The sequence below is a fragment of the Plectropomus leopardus genome, chromosome 13, assembly GCF_008729295.1.
Source record: "Plectropomus leopardus isolate mb chromosome 13, YSFRI_Pleo_2.0, whole genome shotgun sequence".
Lineage (NCBI taxonomy): Eukaryota > Metazoa > Chordata > Actinopteri > Perciformes > Serranidae > Plectropomus > Plectropomus leopardus.
The window spans coordinates 5,407,531-5,420,355 of NC_056475.1; the positions used below are offsets into that span (position 1 = coordinate 5,407,531).

Here is a 12,825-nt window from a genome sequence, read left to right on the forward strand (position 1 = left end):
CTCTCTCTAGTCTGTGTGTTTACACTCGTGCGTATTTGTGCAAAGAAAGGGTGCTCCCAGTGACGCACGGGGGTAGTTTGGCATTACGCAATGTAGCACCAAAGCAATCTGGCAAACCTGGGGTGGGGCTGGAGCTTCCGGAGCTGCATGGGACAAAGCAGGGCAGGACGGGACGTGGGAGAGCAGGACAGTGGCGAGTGAGGCAACAGGAAACAAATGTCTTCACTGGGAATAATTCACTCCCTTTAGATGACACAGATTCGTTAATGCACACACAGTAGGAGTAAGCAGGTGCAGTCACATTTACATTAAGAATTTTAGAAAGCACCAGCAGGAACTTGAGAGACAAAATACGTAACTTTTCCACACTAAAACGTCTAAAAATGACTCCACCAGCGTATATATATTTTGTTGAGCTTTTAACTTTTATCCAAAATATTTCAAACAATGTTCAAACCAGGAGATCTAGCTTGGTGAATTAAAGTTTTACATCGACCAAACTGGAGCTTGTGATTGTTGGAACAGTAACCAAGATGGTTTGGGGGAGTTTTATTTTGTTTCTGTCGGGTTTGAATGAAGTTTGTTTTATTATGAGTTAACAAGGCTAATAAGCCTTATCAGTCTTTAAGAGAAACTTTAATTCAAAATTGTATTTCTCTGTTGAATAAGGAAAACAGCTGTGAGAATATTACTTCTATTAACATTTACCGTCATATATCAAATATCCCCTTGAAATTTTAGGAAACAAGCAAATATTTAATGATAAAGCAAGTCAGGAGAGTACACAAACATTGATAATATTATTTTACCTCAGGAGTTGCCGACTTGACGTCATAGATGCATAAACATGGCAGACAAAAGTTAGTGTTGGTCAATGGTAAGAACCTTTTCTTATTAATTCACAAATATCAATTTTGAATCACATTTAAAGTTTAATATGGTATTAATGTTTACTACTGGCAATGTAGAGTGGCCTAGATTAAATATAAATAAAAATTGATATTTGAATATTAATTTATATTTGTTATTACGATTAAGGCTGTGTGAGAAGTACTTCTGGTATGTTACATGTTGAATAACTGGCATAGTGTAGAGTGGCGCTTGATTCAATATATCAAATATGTAGAGTGGCCTAGATTAAATATAAATATATATATAATATATAAAATGTATTAAAAAATAAAATAATAAATAAAAATAAAAACTGGAAACAGGTATCAACCTCTTGTTTAGACACTTTTAGCATTAAAATGCAGCCAATCCTCTTTGTAGCTTCCATGTTGTTCCAAATTTACAACCTCAAAGTACACGAACACAACAAAGTCGGAAGAACGACTTCCCAACTCGGAAACCATGACCTTCAGACATCATATGAATGCAGCACGAGCTCTGCAAATAATTCGGCTCCCGGTAAAAACCTCCTGAACAATGAACACTGAAAGAGTCCTGCGATAAACACACTGCAATGACGGTCTTACTCTGTCTTTTGTCATTTTTTGACTGAGAGACCCATAGCAGCAGAAAATTACATATTATAGTGGTAAGATGTTTGGGTTTTTTTTATACACTTGTTTTCTGACAAAACCAAAAGACAAATAGGAAAATCTTCAGTGACCCAGAGGGAGAAGTCAAGAAACTCCCAGCACTGTATACTCCCAGGACTCACATCCCCCTCACTGACTCTCCATTGGGATCTCTCTGCCCTGACATCCACATAAACACACTTCACACACACAGACAGACTCCTCAAGGAGAATATTTGTGTGGCAAAGAAACACTATATTCCTCTTGCTCACACCTTCCCACTCTATCTCAGGTAATGTGTGTTTACCAAACACACACAGCCTGCCAACAGAGAGTGTTGCGTGACTCTCAGTATCTGCTCTCTCTCTCTGTCGAATGCTGTGTCACTGCTTCTCAGCTTTCACAAAAGCCCAGTCCTCTGCCGTTGTCCAGGTGACTTACAATTAATCTGGAGCCCAGCCCCCAGCATCCAGGTAGCTGCTCTGCCTTGTTTTGTTTTTGATGTGCTGACACATGCAAGGACAAACAGGCGCACATCATCCGCTAAAACGGCTCAGGTGACGATTAATATCAGGAAAAAAGCTTCACAGTGGAGGAAGTTGTTTTTTTCCTCTCTTAGAAGAAGCCATTATTCCACCTTATACAATGTTTACTATAAACAAAGTCGTGGTGAGGGTTTGTGTGTGTGTGCTGAAATAACTATTCCACCTCCTAACTGTGTCTAATTTGAGATTTGCCGAATGTTGATGATGTTTGCAGCCACTAAAATACACATCAGTACTGACAGAGGCACAAAGTTCCTCTCTCTGACCCGATGGGATCCACAATGGAGGCAACATTGCTGGCATTCCTGTGGCGACCTGCAGAAACCAACGCCTGGCCTCCAAATCGAGTGGGATCCCCACTCCTGGGTATGAGTACATCCACGCAGACTCTGAGGAGACGCACACAGTTTGGATCTGGTAACGAGACATATCTCCGTGTGTGTGTGTGTGGAGACAATATATCATCAATATTATAACTCACTGGTCCTCTTCTTGGTTAATTCTCATCCACATCAACATCCTTGAATCTTAAAGAGGATCTCTTTTTTTGATTGAAAGATTTGCTGGACATCCTTCATTATTTCTTTATTTAACCCTTTGAAACCTGGTTCCACATCAGTTTTCTTGTGCTGCATTGAGATGCCCCTCACAAGCTTTTTTTATTCAACCTTTGATAGAAAGCGAACCAATTTGCTTAGGTTTCAAACTCAGAGAAAGCAAAATGTACTGGTTTTAAAATTTGATGTGATGCGTGATAACATTTCAAACTCAGACTGAAATGCGATCAAAACTGGGCAGTGGTGATCAAATATAAATCAAGATTCTATTACTGCACTGCATATTTCTCTCCTAAAATGTTCTTAGAAACACATTTCAGTGACGTGCTGAGCTGTAATAGCAACAACAAGAAGTAGTCGCCATACTGCTTCCTGTACAGTGAAAACAAAGGCTGAAAAGAGAGAGAGATCAAGCAGTAAAACTAAGCAGCTCTAATCAAATATAAACCAAGATTCTGTTACTGTGTGGCCTATTTCTCACCTCAAATGTTTTCATTAACATATTTTAGCTTACTGTTTAACTGTAATTTAACATCAACTGCCACTGTTTCACACAGACCAGTCTACATTACATCACCCGCCAGAGCGAACGTTTACTGGTCTGGTGAGGTGCATTGCATTGTGGTAGTTGTAGGTTTTCTACCTATTTAGCAAAAGTGAATGCCACATTCCTTTTTCTCTGGTCATGTAGCACCAATTTCATAAGCATCTGTGTCTTTCTACTGCATACGTGGCCTAGTTTTATACGAGAACCCTCTATTTATCAGTGAAACATTTCTTTAACATCTATTCTGGACAAATGAGAGGGACTGGCTTCAAGCATGACAGTTGCTAAAGCACATGAGCGGAAAGGAGCTTCCTCTCTGCACCACAGCACAAACAGAGTGTACATCAGTGTGCCCACTGCAGGAGGAAGTGAAAGCTGGTTGGCTAATAGCTGCTGCTGAGATGAGCGACTGATACTGACTGGCTATCGTGCGCTTTGGTACTGGGGATCCAGTGTAATTGTTATAATAGTTTTGAATTGTTAAACATGTAGAACAGTACTTTCCTCTGTGGTGCAATGTTATTCGCATTATGTCATAATCAGTGGTGGAATGTAATTAAGTACATTTACTTTAGTATTGTATTTAAGGATGAATTTTAGTTTACACTTCCTCTCTACAGTCCAGAGGAAATTATTGCATTTTTTATTTGACTACTTTTATCTGAAAGTTTTAGTCACTAGTTACTTTACAAACTAAGATTATGGATAAAAAGCAACGTAAAGTTTATGAAATATTAAATTTTGTCATGAGTTTAACTACCCAACAGTTAATTTAAACAGAGCTGAAACAATTAGTTTATAAATCAATTGGCTGATTAATTAAATATATATGATTAGTATTTAAGCTGTTTTTCAATTTATTTTGAATCATTTTGAGTTTTTTGTGTGTTTTGTCTTTTATTTATTTTAGATTTTTGCGGGACTGGACACTTACTTTGAATACTTTAAGTGCATGTTCTTGGTCATATTTATTACTTACTTATTTGTACTTGAGTAACATTTTCAATGTATGACTTTTATGTCTAACAAAGTATTTCTACAGTGTGTTAGTATTACTTAGTACTTAAGTAAAGGATCTGAATACTTTCCCCGCCACTGAGCATAACAGCGTAGGCGTGATGACTTGAATGCAAAACAGCTTTTGCAAGAAAGAGGCTTTACAAAATCAAAAGTATAACTGATGGTTCACTCATGATAAAATTTTATCACGCATCACATCAAATTTAAAAAACGATACATTTCCATTAGGAAGCAGTGGTGCAGGACAGTCAGATAAAAAGTGTGCGCCGTCTGTAGCTTATAAATACATGCTGTGTACTGGGCGAAACTTTAAATCACCAAAATTACCACAAATTGTGTTGGGAAATTATACAATCCCTACCAGACCCTAGCAGATGCAGCCCATAATCGTCCCTGCCACCAGTGATGGCATGGACTTCTCTTGTTGGTTTATGGTGGCAAATGTAGTTGCTTCTGAAGCCCCAAACCAGACATTAATGGGTGACCATAAACTGACCAGTTCTCAGCGACCACGACCACAGGACAGTCCAGTCATTAACAGGTCGCTGTGGTTGTCAAGGGCCATTTAAGCACATTAGACACGGTCCGGCAGGCATAACCTGTTAACCGCTCCTTACAGTGGGAGACTGCTGGAGGCAAAGCAGGACAAACATTAGAGGTTAGTTCGTTATGAAGAAGCCCCGGTCAGGATCTCCGAGGGAGGCAAGAGAACGCTGGAGTGAGGCCAGTGATGGAGCGGAGACGGAGAGAGGGGCGGGGGTGTTGAGAAGTGGGTGGTAAGCACACACACTCACACACTCACTCACTCACTGCGAGATGCTGGAGGTTTGAGGGGCTGGTCCCAGTGATTTATCTACGTGGTTTCATCATACGACTCCATGTTCAGAGACCTCTCCCTGATGAGCAGACAGACACACTCACTCTGACCTCCCACTGAGCGACAGATTAAACACTGGAAAGACAACGCTTTCATTTTAATCCAAACTGTATGAAATTGACTTCATAATTAATGTACAAATTCAGGACTTACAGCAGCGAATTAAAAATGTGTACACATGCTTAAAGGAAAATTAAATGTAAATATCTTGTGTTTATTTAACTTCAGGGACTGTTTGTTATTTATCAAGAGGAAGGGGCTGGTGAAAAACTGGGGAGGCACATTAAATACTTTTTTTAAACTACTGGGAAGGCACTCATATTTTTAATTTTAAGCCACCAGCCACTCTGAAATGCATGTTTCCTTTTTATAAAAAAAAATAATTTAGCATAGTAGATACATTTGATACATTAAATTTTCATTCGATTTTGGAATTTCGTATAGTCTTTGAACAAATCATGTGTGACCAACTTTTTCAGCAGGACACATTACCAAATCAAAGCTTAAAATTGTGTGATATTCCCTCACAATCATGCTATTTTACAAGTTCTTGTTTACGATTTTGTTGAAACTTAAGCTGTTACACTAACCGCGTTCTATTAAAAAAATAAATAAATCAATAAAAACAAATTCAGGTCTCCTGCAAGACGTTTTTCAACTCCAGATCATTGCACTGGCTCTGATACGGCAATTGGCATGAGTATATTAAAATATGATAATTTATGTTGAAGAAAGCGTCACGCATTTACCCCCAGTCACTCAGTCAGGTTTAAAGAAAAATAGTAGTAGTAGTAAATAGTAGGTCAGTGGAAGGTGGCTACAAACATTAAAAATCTTTTTAATAAAATACAAAATTTAGTCACACCACAGGCACCCTTCTCCACTGATAAAGAAAGCACAACCCCTTACCACAACCACTTAATAACTATGTTTTCAAATGTGTAAGTGGCACATTTCTGAATGAACCAGGGGTTATGTTTTGCAGTGCTTTGTCTTAAAACATGCAATGAAATAAACATGCTCTGTCCTTTGCCTATAGTTACACAATGAAGTAAAATATGCAATAAACATAGACCACATAATATGTCATAAATGTACATTTTAAAATACAGAATATATTTATGTTCTTAATTACAATTGAGGGTAAAATTAGCAAATTTTAAGATCATCCATCTAAAAGAGGTTATACATCTTTCCTGACTCTTAAATATCTGTAATAAAGACCTAGGGATGATTTCAGATGAAAATTTCCAGCTAAACATTTGCAAAATAATCAATTTCTCATTTATAAGTAACAACATCAAGGAAGCTAATTTTAAGTTATCATAAATTCTATCTCAGTTGTGTAAAGGTGCATAAAAACTTACAAAGAAGGTGAAAACTATGGGGGAACATCTATGCGTGTGTTTATCTGTGTTGGTAATGCGATTTGCTGAAATGTTTTTGGAATTGGATTAATTTCTTCACTAAATAATTTTGAAAATTTGATTGAAACCCATGTTTCTATGTAGTAAATGATATGAAAGATTTTCAATTTGTTAAAAAAAAAAGCAAAGTATTAACTATAACATATTTTGCTATGAAAGAGATACTTTTGCTTTTGCTTTTCTAGACCAAGTATCACATGTTTATCTTAACAATAACACTGTGGTTTTATGTTTTTAGACCTTTGGTTTTTGTTACTTCCTTGCTTGGAAAATTGACAAAGGTGACCGACATTGGAATTGGAAATGGATATATGAATAAAGGACACATTATGATATTACCTAAAACTTTGCTATTGTTTATTGTTCTTTTTTTTTTGTTTGCGTAATTGAGAAAAGGTGAAGGGAGGGATGGGAGAAAGCATGATACTCAGTGTACTGTTGCATGTTCACCCATTGGTGATTGGAGATTATTGTACTCTTCTGAAATAAAAAGATAAGAAAGATTAAATTTGAATTTTAATTCTTCATTTAAAATAATTAACTATTTAAACAGGTTTTAATGGGAAAGATGTACTTATCTTTATTTTAAATCAGTGATGGCGTTATTGGATTAAAGTTAAATGGATTTGGATGAGTTTCATTTAACTAAAACTACTACAAGGAAACTAATGATGGTCCCCACTAAAAGTCCATCAGATATAAAGAAGGCTAAAGCTGTTAATATAAGAAAATTGCAACAGGTCCAAAAAAGGAAAAGTGCTTGAGCTGATTTGTTTGCATTCACCACCAATGCTTTTAACTTGTAAAAAAGACAGAAATGTGACATTTAACAAGAAATGGCCAAAAATTTGCAAGAAATTAGCAACAAGTGAAAGTAAAAACGCCCCTATTTCGGGGGGATAATTCTCCAATAATTATCTCTTTCTCTCTCTCTCTCTCTCTCTAAAACACATTATCAAGTCATTTTCTTGTCATCTTTACATAATTTCTTGCAAATTGCAGAATACTTTTTGCATAATTGCTCATTGCCTTTGTTCCCATGTTTAGAGAGAAATCAAACCAATTCCCTCACATTTCTAAGGTTTAAATGCTTGTGAAAGGCATTCACACCACAACAAAACTGATGTCAATCCAGGTTTTAAAGGGTTAAGTCAAAGTAGCCTCCCAAATAATCATAAATAGCCCTCTGCAGAGAAGGCACTCTGTGGTAAAACATATTAATGAATGCTAATTTAAACCTATTTCGAAAGTTTATGGGCTAATTTAATCTTCATAAGCTGTGTTACCTTCATTATAAGGCTTTAATATGTTTTACGACTCCAAAAGGTTTTTCTGGGGCTCTTTTGACTGTACAGGTTGCCAACTCCTGTGCTACACAGTAACACCTGAGGGTTTGTGATAATGTGACGGGTAACTGAAAAGCTTTGGGTGATCTTTGTGGTATAATTTCATAACAAAATTCCAAATCACCTAAACACCTGCAGGGTGCCAGCAGCCGCGCTCTGGTTTGGTCTGGTCAGGTTTGGCTTGTTCTGACAGGGTTGTTGGTGCTGTTCCAGACTGGCTACAAACTAAGCCCACTTTGGCCCAGGATTTGCTTCCTGTGGAGTGTGTGTGCGAGTGTGTGTGAGTGAATGCATGTCTTTCAGAGTGAATGGTTATTGTACTTGGTATTAACAGGACTCCTGGGGCCTCCGAGACACAGACAGACAGACGCATGCTTTGGATGGCTGAGGTGTGACAGTTAAGATTGAGAAGCCTTTCGAAACACCACACACAGAGAAAGCTCCCATTTACACATCTCTCTGGTATTCATCTTTAAAGGAGTTTGGTGAGGATGAGTAAGTCTAAAGACGTTTGGGCAGATCTATGTCTCCAAGCGTCTGAGGAAGATTAATTACAAAAAAAAAAACATAAAAGAAAGTGTTTTGTCCTCTTCTTTTTTTGCCAAAGGAAGTGAAAGCCTCAAAGTTAGATTCCCCTCACGAGCAGCTGCAGATCCATAACTTAGCAGCGTGAAAATCCCCAACCAACGTATCTTTATGTAAGTAATACTACTCATTCAGTAGTGGGAGGATAAAATCCAGGCGATAAAGTTCTGACACACTATCTAGATGTAGTTAAAAATGAATGGCTTCTATTCGAATTTAAGAGGTGTCGACATTAAAGCAAGATCTGTTACTGCTGGCCACTGGTGACTCAAGAGCAGCTTTTCAGCTTTTCAAAGAACTACTGAACTTGATCCCTATGTGTCACCCATGTTGCGGGTAACATGCATGCAAGGTATCAATTCTCACAAGCTAGTGAACAGAGGAGCTATTAATGTGCTGTGTTGAGTCATGTATGACACAGAAAGCATGTGCGGCAAAGAACGTTCTGAATCAATATATTAGTTTATATACACAGTAAGTCAACATCAGTCAGAGTCTACTCAACACTCTCTAAAGAGCCGACGTGGAGGCTTATCAGCTCTAAAACAACTCTACAATCAACACTTATGAGAAGTGGAAATGTTAGTCCAGGTTACACACACCAGAGGGACAGTGAGTCACATCTAAAACAAAGCAACCAGGTTTCTGTCTATGTGAACGTGAAGGTGACCCATTGTTTTCTGGGGTTGTAGTAAGGCTGTAAAAGCCACACAATGGTCAGGTGAATGAGAACTAGTGTCTTTCTCTCTCTCTCTCTCTCTCTCTCTCTCACACACGCACACACACGTACACACCAACACATCAGTCCTTTGTCTGATACCCCGCTGCCATGCTGTGACCGAGTTTCCCTCACCCACATGTTCTTGTCAGACTGTGAATGCGTGGGTGGACTGCACTTAACTGTAGAACAGCATAAGAGAACTTTAAAGACCTGAACAGCAGCAGAAGCCAGAAAAAAAAGATTCAATTTAGTATCTTCATTTTCTTTTTGGTTACAACTTTTTAAATAGACTTTAATGCTTGAATCTATATAATGCAAATGCAGAGGTGGAAATAGATCCTTTTATTGTGGTAAGCTACGAGTAACGTGCTGTCATATCTATTTCAAGTAGTGGACATTCTGTAGATGCGGACCTTGAGCTGCTCTAACAGAAACCCAAATTCAGCTTTCACTGGGGGTGGGGGAAAATCCACTAAACATAGTATTGCCATATTTTGCGTGGAAATATTGTATCTTTACACAGACACCAAATATCAAACTTTTTTTTATATTTTCAATATAAATTATCAATATTGCAAATACAAATAAATCTTTGGTAGCCAACTAGAACAACAAATCAACTGCTTTTCAGTCTACTTGATAAATGTAGCTGTGATAAAGTTGATTAAAGTGAGATGAACAAACAGAAAACTTTATTCTATCAGGTAAAACAGATGTTGGTAAAGTTTTCTTCTGGAGACATGATGCAATATTGCAGTTTTCACAAAGTTTTTACACGATGATAGTTTTCATAAATCATCACCAGTAATGTGGGTATAATGACTAAGTGGGTAAAGGCAAATACCAGGACAGCTAGAACAGTCTAGTAAGTTAAGTTCAGAAAATTACATCACTTGACTGTAATGCAGCCTTTGAAACCAGGAAAAGTCAACAATTATGATATTATGATATCCAAAATACAGTCTAATATCACGATACTGATATTATATCAATATATATAGCCCAGCCCTACTACAAAAAAAATCCATTTATGGTTAACACAGCAAGCTTGATAACCAGGAAGAGCTAACATCCTAAAGAATATATTTTTTAAATCATTTTATTATACATAAACATCTTAGTAAGTAGAGTTTGAGTAATATAGCACATTTCACAGAGCAAGGTCAGAGCTTACTTGGAGTAGAATAGTTAAAAACGAGATAATAAAAACAGGTATTCTGTTCTGTTTTGTTTTGTTTTTTTTTACCAGTTTTCTAAGCACTGCGTGATGCTGCTGAAATTACAATCAAAAAGACTGACTGGCATGTGGTGTGCATTGTTGTTGAAAAAATGTCTAATGATACAGTCTCAAGAACTGTATGGTTTAAAATTTTCCAATGGTCTTGTGCAGTGATACTCAATTTTTTTCCATTTTCTTAAAATGCAAGCAATGTCCTAAAATACGAGAAATGTCTTTAAATCCTCAAAACGTCCTAAAATCCTTGAAACATCCTAAAACCCTCAAAATATCCTAAAATTCTGCGAATGTCCTCAAATCCTACAGATTACGTAAAATCCTCAAAAAGTTCATAAATACTAGAAAAGTCCAAAAATCTTACAAATGTCCTCAAATCCTAGGAATGTGCTAAAATCCTAGAAACATGTATGGGGCTTCTGCAACTGGCCCCTGGCCTCCTGTTATTTTGCAAAAGCAAAGCAAGTTGATTATCCCACATCTCATGTTTATAAAGTACACTCAACTCAAAACAAATCATCATATCAAATCGCAATACCAAAAATCACATCGCATATCCTATCAGGACCCAAAAATGGTGCAGCAGCAGTACGTAGTGGTGTGTGTGTGTGTGTGTGTGTGTGTGTGTGTGTGTGTGTGTGTGTGTGTGTGTGTGTGTGTGTGTGCATGTGTTGTGTGTGTGTGTGTGTGAGGAAGCATGATATTCACAACAATGCAGGGACAGTGTGGAAGCTCCACTCTAAGACCTGCTCTGCGCTCACAGCGATAGCTGGAGCTAATTAAAGCTGTGCTCCTGGTAATTGCCAAACAGCCAAAACTTAATTTCAGGGGGTTTGTAGGGGAAAATCTGTATACTCTACACAAACCTCTTGTGCAACCTATAATTTAGCAATCCTAAAAGAAACTGAATATAGAAAACTACAGAATGTGCCTTTATTTAGATGAGCCACTGGTTTATTTTTTGAAAGACAAGGCACTGTAAATCATGAGTCATAAACCAGCTACAAACATGGTAGGATTTTTTTTTTTATTATCCCATAGGATTGCTGTTGTCTTTTAGCCTAAAGGCTGCTCCCAGACAGACATGTACACCTCTCACTCATAAAACAGCTTAAAGCTCGGATGAATAGCAAAAAAAGAAGACTACCCTAGTTGCTATTATGTAAACAGCAACGTGCGCGGCTTCAATTATAATGACTTTAATTCTTTGTTGCTGTTGATTTAACGTTGAACACAACAATTTTCGTGCTGCCCATAATGACTTAATCGCAACAGCCATTACTGAAAGTAATTTAATGGTGGATGACTCAGATGAGCTCTCTTCTAAAATATTTACAGCATTCCCAAGCTTTCAAGAGTCACACTCATCACTAACCCCTTCTCAGTTAAAAGAGGATTTATGGAGGGCAGTGACACTCGTTGTCACTTCAAAACAAATACTTTAAAATCTAAGTGGGGATGAAAGCCGGTCCTACTCATAATTATGATCTTCACAATCATTATGGCAGACACATGCGCAGGTGCAGGACTCTCTGTAAGTGTGCATGTGTGATCCTTTCCTCCGCAGCCCCCCAACGAAATAAGATCTCTCCGGTGCTCCTGCATGATTTTATTGTTTTCATGGTCTGTATTATGAGCACCCACCCATGACCTCCTCCCTTCGACCAGCTGGATAAAATACACTTGATGGTGTGCCAAGAAGTGTGCTTTTTTTCTTCTCCACGCCTGAGTTGCAGGGTTTTATCTTTCTCCAATAACCAGTCCTGTCCGCACACAATGATCTCCCGCAGTCTCAGCGGGATGCAAACACAGAGAGGAGACACAGGGCAGCAATTGCCCATGTCAGGGAACAGGAGAGCTGCCACTTCTGCTCTGGTTTCATTGACTGGGATGGTTTGCATGTTACTGGCTCTGCACCCCCATCTATTGGCAGTTCTGCTGTACTCTCATAACAGTTCCTACCAAGGATGTGTGCCGTTAATATGCGATGAGTGCCAGTCATTTATTTCTAACAAAACACCTAGCACTGAGAGATTGCCATTTCAATTTCACAGAGGTTAAACAGAAACCTTGTGTGTAGCAGCACTTCAGTGGAGTCAACACTTAGCTGTCAGCAGAGAAAAATGTGACCACAGATTTACTGTAACTGGAGGAAATGAAAAAAATTAGCTTCAATCGAACAGTTAAGTCCTTTAACCCTTTGAAACCTCAGCAAATTGGCTTAAATTCTTTCAAAAACACGGGAAGAAGGCGAGGAGCAACAAAAGACGAAATGACACAAAATTTAGCAAGAAATTAGAAAAAATTATAAGGAAATCACACAAAAATAAATAAAAGAAAGAAAGAAAGACAGACAGAAAAAAATGAAAAAATGAAAAAGAGAAAGTTTTTAAAAAATGAAGTTTTGATAATTATACATACAGTTTTTTCCTAGCTATTTTT

The 12,825-nt window shown here is 37.7% G+C and overlaps 1 protein-coding gene across 5 annotated transcripts in view; it reads right to left on the reverse strand.

Moving 5' to 3' along the window:
- The window catches only part of LOC121952899 (vacuole membrane protein 1-like), a 93,987-nt gene that overhangs the window by 62,967 nt on the left and 18,195 nt on the right, over nucleotides 1–12,825 (reverse strand). The gene's annotated exons all lie outside the window — the stretch shown is intronic.